The following is an 11,488-nucleotide window of genomic DNA, read 5'->3' as shown; positions in this document are numbered from 1 at the left end:
CCTCCACCATCTCCACCACCATCACCCCCACCATCTTCACCACCATCACCTCCACCATCTCCACCACCATCACCTCCATTACCATCATTTCTACCACCACCTCCACTGCCACCACCCCTACCACTACCTCTACCACCATCACCACCTCCACCACCACCACCTCCACCACCATCTCTACTACCACCCCCACCTCCACCACCACAACCTCTTCTTCCTCCTCTACCACCACCAATTTCTCCACCATCACCACTTCTACCAACTACCCCCGAGATCTATTCTCAACATAACAGTCAGCATGACATTTTCAGAATATATGTAAACTTTACTGGGCATTGTGGTGTGCACCTGTATTTCCCAACACTCAAAAGGTAGAGGCAGGAGAATTTCAGTTTGTGACACATTTCAAAGCAAACCTGGTCTACATTACAAGTTCAAGGCCAGGACTACATAGCAAGAGTCTGTCAAACAAACAAAGACACAAAACATAAACACCCCAGAAAATAAAAGTTCATGTGGTTCTATTTAAGCATTTAAATTCTCTAGAGGCTCCCAGGTGACTGGAAGTAATTCCTATAATTCCCACAACAGCCTCCTTGACATTTGTGATGCATCTGAAGGCTGGCCCATCACTCTGACTCAGCCTCACCACTCTCTCTCCTCCTCCTCCTTTGGTTTAACACAGCAGCTTCTTCTCTTCTTCCTTGAATGTGCCACACACTGACCCATATCAGAGTCTTTACACTTCTGCTTCCTATGAAAATCTCTATGCCCTCATGGGCCCTTTCCATCCCTCTCCTCCAGATCTTTGTTCTAACTGCGTAGCCTTATCAATAACGACTTCCCTTCCCACCACCCCATTCATAGTTACAGCACACAGCCATCCAAGAAACCCGCTCAGTCGCTGCTCCATTGTTTTTTGCATAATACTTATCATCATGCATTTTCACACAGTATTTTCATGAAGTCTCCTGATCCTACATTGCCCATTAGGATATAAGGTACACAATTTTAAAAATGATTTGTTTTGTTCTCTGAGTGTTCATTCTCATCATTTGGAACAAGATGTAGTATACTACAGGACTCTTGATAAATGCTTAAGCCTTTAATCCTAGCACTCAGGAGGCTGAGGCAGGAGGATTTCTTAGTTCAAAGCCAGCCTGATCTACAGAGGGAATTTTAGGACAGCCAGGGATACACCGAGAAACCCTTCTTCAACCCCAACCTCTTCCTCCCCCCCAAAATATACTCAAGCACATTCACTTTGGTGACTTAGGACAGTGTTTGACCTTGACCATGGTCCAAACATATTGTGCAGTGTCTGGAAGATACTTCTGGGCCTTCCAAAGAATGCAGTTGCTGCTAGGCAACTCTGAATCTCTCACTAATGTACCCCCTGCCCCCATGCACACTGATGTAATTATAATTTTGTCTTTAAAAACACTGTGCCCCTGAACTTGGGCACCAAAAGACTTTCCAGAGGTGTGAGCCCTGTCTTGGTCTGGCCATTAAATAGAGAACTCAGAATTTTTAATTGAGTTAATTGGCGTGGTTGTCAGTAATTATATCACATGGACTATTTCAAAATAACAAGTGTAAAACAAGCCTGTGTCAGAAGGCTCCACTACACAGAGAACACAGCCAAAGGCAAAGGCGTAGTTATCAACGCCTTTGATTCAGACTCTACTACACAAAGAACACAGCCAAAGGCAAAGGTGTAGTTATCAACACCTTTGATTCTTACAAAGAAAACTGAGTAAAAGGGAACTAACAGTTTAACTCAAAAATTAGAACACAGGGGCTGGGGAGATGGCTCAGTGATTAAGAACACTTGCTGCTTCCTCACTGGTCTAAGGTTTGGTTCCCAGCTACCCTTAACTCCGGGGCATCCGATGCCATCTTCCAAACTCAGGGGCATCAGGTACATGTGTGGTGTGCATACATACACACCAGCAAAGCATATATATGAAACAGAAGAATACAGCTAAGCAAAAACAATTTAATTAGAAAACAACAAAATAGAAGGAGGAGAAACAAATGCAAGTAATCTAAAGGAATTTCTTACAACTCGATTAATTTGAGGGCGGAGTCTTGCCCTCTCCATATGGCCTTCTGGTAGGATCATTGTCAAAAGTCCTTTGACCCTCTGTTAGAGCTGAGTGTATTCTAACAAAGCTGCATGTTGCTCTACACTAGATGCTCAGCCAGTGCCTTCTGCTGCTTGATGTCTTTTCCCTTTAGATGTGTTATTGAGCATCTTTACTGTGATGTGTGAGGCCTGTTCAGTTTTGTCTAGAGCCCTTTATTTCTCTCTGTGTGTACTGTGCACACACTCACTCACTCACTCACTCATCCAAGTAGAGGTGCATGTGGCCACCAAAGATCAATCATGGTCAATCATGTCAGGTGTCTTCCACAGTCACTTCATCTTAATTTTCTTCAGTCTCACTGAACCTAAGGATTACCATTTCAGCTAGACAAACGAGGCCTCAGGATCTCCCTAGCTCTTGTAATCCCAGGCACTGGGATTACACCCCTGAGTTTTGTTTTTGTAAGTTTTGTTTCTGTAAGTACTGGGCATTTGAATTTAGGTCTTCATGTATGCATAGCAAATACTATATCCATTGAGCCATCTCCGTGGTCTAGCCCATCATCTTTTAACTAGAGGAGACTTCAGTCATTATGATAGACATTCTCACTTAAATTCTTGATTTGAGGAAGAACCTAGTTCATGTCCACTGACTTGCTAATCAGGGTAACTAAGAATCAGAGTCTTAATTTCCCTGTTACACATGACGCTGCAGTAGTCCAAGCTGGACCCGAGAGATCTAGGGCATTCCTTCCATCACTTTGGTTTGGTTGAAGTATCTTTCATTGCGACAACTCCAGGAGCCTCCAGGTAGTCCTCCTTCCTCAGCTTCCCTAGTCTGGGATTACAGGCATGAGCCACCACTACTGCCAGACCCTCTGTGTCTTTAGGATGCTCCCAAGGAGGTTTCTGTACTTCCCTGGAGGTACTGGCATCCTAGTGTGCATGAAGGACCGGGCTGCGAAGGTCTGGCCTGCAGAGAAGTAGCAGCAGAGTGGAAGCAGGCGGGGCCTGCTGTTTGTGCTCCGGCTACCGCACCACTTCCTAAACAAATTTCTTATCAGCCTGACACCATTGCCAAATCTCAATTTGGAAGAGGAAAATACTCCAAAATTTTATATAGCATTTCCTAGAGTGATAAACACAGGATTTCCTGCATCCGAAATGATGCCAACAAACGGTATGTTTCTCCAAAGCTGGTCCAGGGACAGATTTCGGGCCCCGCGCCTTAGGCGAAGAGACGCTCGCCGATGGAAATCTGCAGCCAAGCAAGGGTTTACTCCCAGCTCCTCAGCTCCGCGGAGGAGACTGTGAGTTTTCCTTCCACATTGCTCTCCTCTGGAGCTGGTCGTAGCTCTGTGTTTACATCTTCTTATCCCACTCTGAGAACACAGCCTCTAAGTTTGGAAGTTGCTCCCCTCTCCTGAGAACTCAAGCAGGCACCCAACCAAATGAGGGATAAAAACAAAGATGTGGGATGGGCTCCTTGATTTCAGGACGACTAGGAAGGGAGGCGTCTGCAAAGTTGACTCTGAGCTCCTCGAGGCTTCTGGTAGGAAAGAGTAAACTTTCAAGTCGACAGGAAGGAACTGTGCTCTGCCAACAGCGGGCCAGGAATCCCCCCTTCGCAGACATAACTCTGCTCACACCAGGATGATCTAGAAGTCAAAACAGAAACAGTTCCGGCCCCACTTCCCATTCCTAATAACGTGCTGGTGATATACTAGGTGAGCAAAGCCGTCCCCCCCCCCCCCACTTCAGTCACCCTTTGTTCTAAAATCCTCTGCGGTGACTTGCTTCCCAGAGCATGTGGCTTCTTAATTCCCAGTCGACATCCTTGGCCCGAAACCGATTTACACCTTAGTCATCACAGTCATTGACCAGGGTCATACTGACCACCCCAGTTTGGCACAGAACCAAAGCCAGACAGGGTGTAATCAAAATTGGACGGAAATGAGTCTTTTGTGTCGTGGTATGGACAAGAAAACGGCAAAGTAAAAGCCTGTCTCCGTCTTCAGAGTGAGCACCAGGAGGCTCTTCCTTCAACATAGTCTCAGGTGCAGCCAAAGGCAAAAGAAAGCTGAGCACCTTGCATCATAACTGTATCTTTGCAGTCAGGGGATACAGATCCACCAGGCAGGTAAACGCTGGTCATTTACTTTGTTGGTCACTTGGATTCTATTTAGAGTCCAGAGAAATGTATCTCTTTGACACATTGCCAAGCTTTACTGAATTTATGAAAAAGAATTCATTAAAACATAACCCTATAAATTCCTACAATTGGCACTTGAGAGGAAATTCCCTTTAGAATAATAACATTAGCTCCCATTTATGAAGACCAGGCATCGTTATAAGCATTTCTCATATAAAAATCTATTAAGGCCAGGTGGTGGTGGGGCACGCCTTTAATCCCAGCACTCGGGAGACAGAGGCAGGCAGATCTCTGTGAGTTCGAGACCAGCCTGGTCTACAAGAGCTAGTTCCAGGACAGGCTCCAAAACCACAGAGAAACCCTGTCTCAAAAAAAAAAAAAAATCTATTAAGAACCCAAGGAGATGTTTTTGCTTATATACGCGAGCAAATGAAGGCTTGAAAAAAAGAAGACATTTAATAATTGTCACACAGACTCCAACGAAGAACTGATGAAAAACTCCATGCTTTTAACAAACAATGAGAAAACAAAACACACACACACACACACACACACACACACACACACACACACACACACCCCTCCACACAGCACGCATGCACACTCTGCCATTTTTCCAGCATTTTTGTTTTCTGTGTTGACACTGCTATTCCCTTCGAGTGTAACAAAGCTAAAGGAGACGAGAGGCTACAGCGAGTTCTCTGGGACAAAAGCCACCCTGTGCTTTGTACATGATAATGCTCTAGCAAAGAACAGGACAGCCATGGGACAGTCACAGACTCTGGGTCAGAGGGTCTGCAAAGGTCCTCGTGTCCACAGACAGCTTTAGCTTCTGGGTGTCCGTCTCTGCTTCTTCTGTGAGCTATCTAGATGTCCTGCAGATTGAGGGTAGACACGTGATGCCGCTGGCTGGTAGCGGTAGGGAACACCAGGGCCAGCCCGGAAGGCATTATCTAACGACTTCTTTCGTTGTTGCCACATAAACGCCAAGAGCTTCCCAGTTCTGGTTTTATTTCTGAAACACAGTCTTCAGCTCTCCCAGCAGCTCTGAAAACCAAAATGAAACCGGGTTCTTTCCTGGGAAGAGCCTAGCTGATGGAGCCGTCTAACCTGAGGCTCTGTGGGAAGAAACCAGACTGGGAAGCGCTCAGCCTTCACTTCTCATTAAGCACAAAGGGCTCGGTTTAAGCCAAGGATTTTTCTAATTAAGGAAAAATTTGAAATGTCACTAACCCAGTTAAAATCCTTGTGTCTCAAGCTGGGATTGGCCAACCCAGTTCCTAAACCTTTAATTTTTGTCTTCTTCATTTTGCAAAGGAGAAGGCAATTCTTAAGTCCCTTTCATTGTGTGACAATTTGTGTTCTATCAAGGGAAAGTACTGGAAATCAATGTCACTTCAGTTCACCTCCTGTTGACATGCTCTTCTTTCTCCTTTTTTTAAAGAAGTAATTTTGTTTTATTCACTGCTATCTCCCAGTACCTAAAATACTTAAATGTTTGATGATCAAATAAACATGACAAATGGCTGAACGAGAAATGGCTGATGAGCTGAGGTCTAGTAAGAAAAGGCATGTAAAAGACCAAGTGGGATCATATGACAAGAACAGAGCCGCTGTGAACAGCAACATCATGGCCACATGACTTCTCTTATGAATAGAACTCGAGGCTAGAGGCCACAGCTTGGTAATCAGTTGGTTTCAGACATGTCTTTGACATGTACAAAGAAAACAAAGAACCTTTATGCTCCAAATGCCTTTATGCTCACTTTTATAAGGCCATGGATGGTCATCACATTTAAATATTTATGATGATTCTGAAAAAGTTTGCAGGAGAAAATATATAAAAAATAAAATGTACAAAGTTCTTTATTAAAATAGTACTTTAATCGATTAGAAGCAGAGCCAGTGGCTGGATCCCGACATTATGGGCTTTTGAGGCAATCACATGGCCACACTGCTGTCGTCCCCAGAGGAAGAGATGGTAAAGACTCGGGTGCAGTCAAGAAGCCATCCTCCAGCTACAACTTCTACCTGGGGCTTAGATAGTAGGAATGCCCACAACACGGCTCTTCGTTCTATTTGCCTTTCTTGGCCTTGGCTGTTTTTTTTCTTTACTTTTTTTTTTTTCACATGTTGAGGGATTTTACTTTTCCTCTTCTCTCTCTGGGCTTCCTTAACCATCTTTTTTCTTTCCCTTTTATCAACGTCGGGTCAGCATTGTGTTTTTTTGCACTGGGCATTATCTCCCTGCTCTTCGGAGTCTGTGTCAGAGCACTGGGAACTTCTAGCATCTTCTGAATCCAAACAAGTCTTTTCCTTAACTTCACTTTCTAGGAGTGCAGGGACCTTCTGGACTCCTGACAAATATTTTTTCGGTCCCGGGTCAGTCTGCTATAGAATATTATCTTGTTGAGTATTCAGAGCTGTGTCTTCTTCCTTCACCCTCATCATATACCCACATCTCTCTCATACCTTTTCACTTCATTCAAGGTTCTGGGGATATATGCTTGCTTCAACACCTCTTCATCCACATGATCTTGGCTCGTCTTTTCTTCCTGGTCCTTTGGGATGCTGTTTCCATGGCCTTTTCAAGATAAGCATCCATGTTCCCAAGGATGATAGAAGGATCTGTGACAAACTCGAAGAGCTCCGGAGCAGTCGTCATAGCGACAGCATATATATTTGAAAAAGAAACCATTGACATTCGCACAGTCTTCTCCAATGCGTGTGGGTGATGATGCTCCACAGACTGAGGAACATCAGTGATGTACACATCTCCACCAGGGTACAGCATGTTGAGTTCACTGAGATCCGCATGGACAAGTCTAGCGTCCTGATACATTTTCCTCATGTACCGAATGACCTGCAGGTACAACTCCTGTGCCTCTGATTCTGACAAATGGACGTTTTTCAAAAGTGGTGCAGGCGTGTCATCTTTGCCAATGAAGCCCATGAGAAGAACATGACTTCTTAGCTTGATTGGTTTTGGACACGGTATGTTTTCTGTTGTTAGCCTGGATAAATTCCTCATTTCCTTCTCCGCCCACATCTTCACCATTTTTCTAGGGTTTCCTTCACAATAGCCACGATGAAAGCTAAATTCTTCAGCTACGTGGCTATTCACTTCAATGGTCTTTTCTAAATAAAGCATGTGTACGTTTACACACACACACACACACACACATACCACACACACACACACACACACACACACACACACACCAATCATGTATTTTTCTTATCTCTTCTGGGCCAAGATTCAACTTTACATTCTCGGGGCACATATTAGGACCTTGAACTTGTGGAATCTGAAAAACATTCATTAAGTACTTAATGATACACCAGTCATGCTAAGTGATGGGAGTTTAAAAATATATCTGCTATAATCCTCGTTTTTGAAGCCCTCAGTCTTTGGAGGGAGAATCCAGCAGTTTTAAGGGCTGCGCTGGAGACAGCTTTAGGAGTGCGGAGGTGGGAAATGAGTAATTTTGCCTGAGGGAACTGGGGAAGCCTTGAAGACAAGGTGAGCTTGAGACAATGTGTGGGAGGTTACTAGATGAAGAGGGAAATTCTGGCTCAAAGGAATGACACACTCTAAAATCCAGGGGCGGCAACCAAAGCATGGAATCATGGCCTTTGCTGGGGAGAAACTCAGTCGGTCTCATGTGTCTCCTTGGATAACAAGCAAGGCGGGGCAAACTCCTCTGCTGGGCGCACAGAGGCTGGGGTTGTGGGTTCTAGTTTCCTAAGACTCTCTGAGCATCTCTGAAACAAGAGGACTATCCCTACAAACCAGAACCTCCCACCCTGTTCCCGTGAGTTCATAGAACAAGTGGGGAGCCTAGGTGAGAGCTAGTACCCCCACATCTCCTTTTTCCAGGCCCAGCTTTCCTCTCTGGAGAGCTGAGTGGAAACCGGAGAGGGAAAGGGAAAAAGGAGTTTAAGCTAATTCCTCACACCAGCTTGGAGAAGGTTCATTATCATCTTTACACCCAAGCCCTACCCTGATGGTGCCCTTACACCTTTCTGTGTGGCCTCTCTAGTATCTGTGTGCTTTGCCTAATAATTGCTGGCCTTTCTATTTATAGACTGCTCCTTGTGTTATTCACTTACAGCATTTCTGTGGCCCAGCGTTCTGTCAGGTCCCAGCTGGTCTGTAGCATGTAGCAGCCATTAACACCACAGATGCTTTTTACGGTCTTCATCCTACAGCCTAGCTCAGCGCTCTTTGGTGAGTTTAAAACTGTTAGCTTCAGACACGTATATCTGGGAGAGGGGAGGTGGGAATGCTTGCTTGTGTCAAAGATCTTTCAAAATTAATACAAAGAAATAAAAGTTCCCTATTAGCCAAATGATAAAATACTCATTTTTGCCTTTTCAAGATTCAGAAGAGTGAAGAACTATTGGGAAGAAAGCATTTTCTGATTGATCTAAACCATGCCAATGTTTACTCTTTCATAAAAGCAAACTTGTGGGGGCAGAGGGAAGAGTGGAGCCCCCCCCCATTGCTTTCTTATAGCCCATTTTAAGATGACCAAAGACTGTTATCCAAATACTGAACTTCTGCTTCCAGACAGAATTTTTAGCATTCTCTGTAACCACTGGCTAGGGGATCTCCCTGTTCCGTAATAATCTGCTCTGCCCATTTGACAGCCTTAGCAAATAACAGCTTCCTGGAGCTCCATTCACATCCCATAGAACTCATTCCTTTCACAGCCTGCAGTTCAGTGGCTTTGAGCATGCTCGCTGACCGTGGCTCTCCAGCGGCACAGTCACCCAGCGCTTGGTTCTCGGGAAGCTCATTTACTAGACGGAGTATCTATCACCACAGTCCATATTAGAATATTCAGGATCCCAAACTAAACCCCTGAAACGTTAGCTGCCACTCTCTATTTGCACTGATAGCCCTCCTCTCAAGCCCCAGGCAACTGCTGACCTGCCTTCTGTGGCTATAGTTTCGCCTCTTCTGGCTGTGTCATGTAAGTAGCTGTGGGCATTTGACTGACTTCTTTCACTCTACAGAGTGTTTTCACAGCTGATCTATGCTGCAGTACATAGCAGTACGTCAGTTCTTTTTATTACTGAGCAGTACTCCATCATCCAGTTATATCCCTTCTGTAAATTCATTCTTAGTTAGTGGACCTTTGGGCTCTTTCCACATTCTCAACTTTCTGTTCAGTGCTGGGTAAGCTTTTCTCTGTGTGTTTTCATGGGTTTCACATGGGGCAGAACTTCTGGGCTCATTCCATTTGACTGGATGTTTAATATTAGATAATGGTGGCCCCAGATTCCATAATTGATTGCTTATTGTTCCTCCATGGACTCAAAGAAAAAGGCAACATTACCACTTAATTCTTTTGCACAACGCAAGACCTGAGTTACTACCCTGGTGATAAACACTGATGTATGTGTTGTGTAGTGTTTCTCTGAGATAAAAGTTCCCATCTTGGAGGGAAGCTGGTTAAGACTTAGGATATTCCAAACTGGGGGGGGGGGGGCAGGGGTGGGAGAAACACACATTGTATCCTGCAAGGAAGCTCCTTAAAACTCAGGCAGGACACAACTCAGTAGCCGCAGGAAGTCCCTGAAACTGATTATCTCTTCCCTCCCAAGCTTATGTAAGTAGTAGAGACTGCTGAGGGGCACCCTCAAACCAGGCAGTCTGCCTGGAAGAGGTACAGATCCGCCCAGGTACCTGGGAAAGACGATCCCCAACCTGTCGAGCAGCCTGCAGGTTGGTCAGCTGTCACCCATGCTGGAGTGAACCTTTGCTGCAGCTGCCTCTGAGTCATGTCTGTTCCCGCAAGTAAACCCTCACTCATACTCCTGTAAGTTACCCCAATAAACGGATTGGTTCACCAAGCTGGACTCTGGGTGTACCCATACTTTAATCTTCTGTTTCCTATCAGCAGTGAGTGGACCCTTGGTCTCATCTTTCCAGGAATAATGTCACACAACAGTACAGAAGTACAAGATGGGCAGCAATGGCGTTCGCTCATAACCTAAGGAAGAATCTGTGTTAGTCAGAGGATCATGGCCCATGAAGTATTTCATATTAAAAGCTAAGCTTTAGTAAGAGGCTTTCTAGTTTGTGTCGTCTTTACTCCTTGAATATTACGAAAGAACACTGTGGTTTTCAGGGACACACAGGGACTGTGACACAGCGCATTCCTGCCACTGTTTGCCAGTACTAATATTGTATCTTCCGTCTCTGTTTGTAGGACAGTTCGTTTCTTATTCTAGTAAAGGACTCATTCCAGGTTCAGCAAAGGGGTCGGAGAGAACTGAGACACAGCTACTTTTCTTACAAAGCCCATGACCAGGTGAAGAGGAACCTGGACACCTTTGGCCAATCACTCATGCCAGGAATGTATCTGAAAGTAGCCATTCAGGGGAAGGGCACAGGACCACCAGGTAGGGACAACAGGAGCTATCCAAAGAAGTGGTATTTGACATGTCTTGACCAATGAGTAAGATTTTGATGTAAGTTACACAGAATGTATATTGTAGAATTTCACAGGAAGGAAAATATTTGAACCTATAAACCAAGAAGGAAAAAGCCCTAAGTAGTTCAGATTTAAATTTCTTCAATGCTTCTTGTAACCATATTTTTTTTGGCAAGTTAACTGAGTGTTTAAAGATAGTTTTCTTCTTTCTAAAATGGACAAAATACATGCCATCAAATGTTGTAAAGATTAACTGGTAATATGTTAATAGATGGTCTTGAGAGTGTCTAAAACGGTGCTCAGCAGAAAGCTGGACTCAAAGGATTTGTCTGCAGTGTGGGGATCTAAGGGAAGAAGGTGGAGGTTGGACCCATGGGGCAGAGAGGCTCTTGATGTGGTCAGGAGGCTGGGATTTTGTTCACAATGGAAGTGGAAGCACAATGTCACCAGAGCGCGGATGGGAGCACACAAGCTGGCTCTGTGCTCGCAGTCATGGGGGCATCTTGTGAATCTGAGATAAGACAGAACATAAAAAAAATAAATAAGGAGTCTCCGCAAAAGGGTTCATGCCAGCCGGCCAGCCAGAGTGTCTACCAACTCCTTACGTTTGGAAGACAAAAGGCAAGACGGTAAGTCTATGTCCTTGCAGCTGAGAGAACAGTAATGCCACTAGCCAGGAAGACAGAGTTAGAAGGACAAGAGCGCACCCCGGATCTTGCCGTATCTGGGAGACACCTGCATGAAGCTGTCAAGCAGACAGAAATGAAGATTGTAGTGTGCAAGAGAGGTCCAGGCTGGAGACTC

General features: G+C 44.9%; 1 pseudogene; it reads right to left on the bottom strand.

Annotated features, from left to right (window-relative positions):
- Window positions 1–6,313: 6,313 nt before the first annotated feature.
- LOC102000196 lies at window positions 6,314–7,389 on the bottom strand (annotated as a pseudogene).
- Between the last annotated feature and the right edge of the window lie 4,099 nt (window positions 7,390–11,488).

The sequence above is a fragment of the Microtus ochrogaster genome, chromosome 1 (assembly GCF_000317375.1).
Source record: "Microtus ochrogaster isolate Prairie Vole_2 chromosome 1, MicOch1.0, whole genome shotgun sequence".
NCBI lineage: Eukaryota > Metazoa > Chordata > Mammalia > Rodentia > Cricetidae > Microtus > Microtus ochrogaster.
Note: the sequence above shows the minus strand (reverse complement) of the source record. Positions and strands in the feature narration are given on the sequence as shown.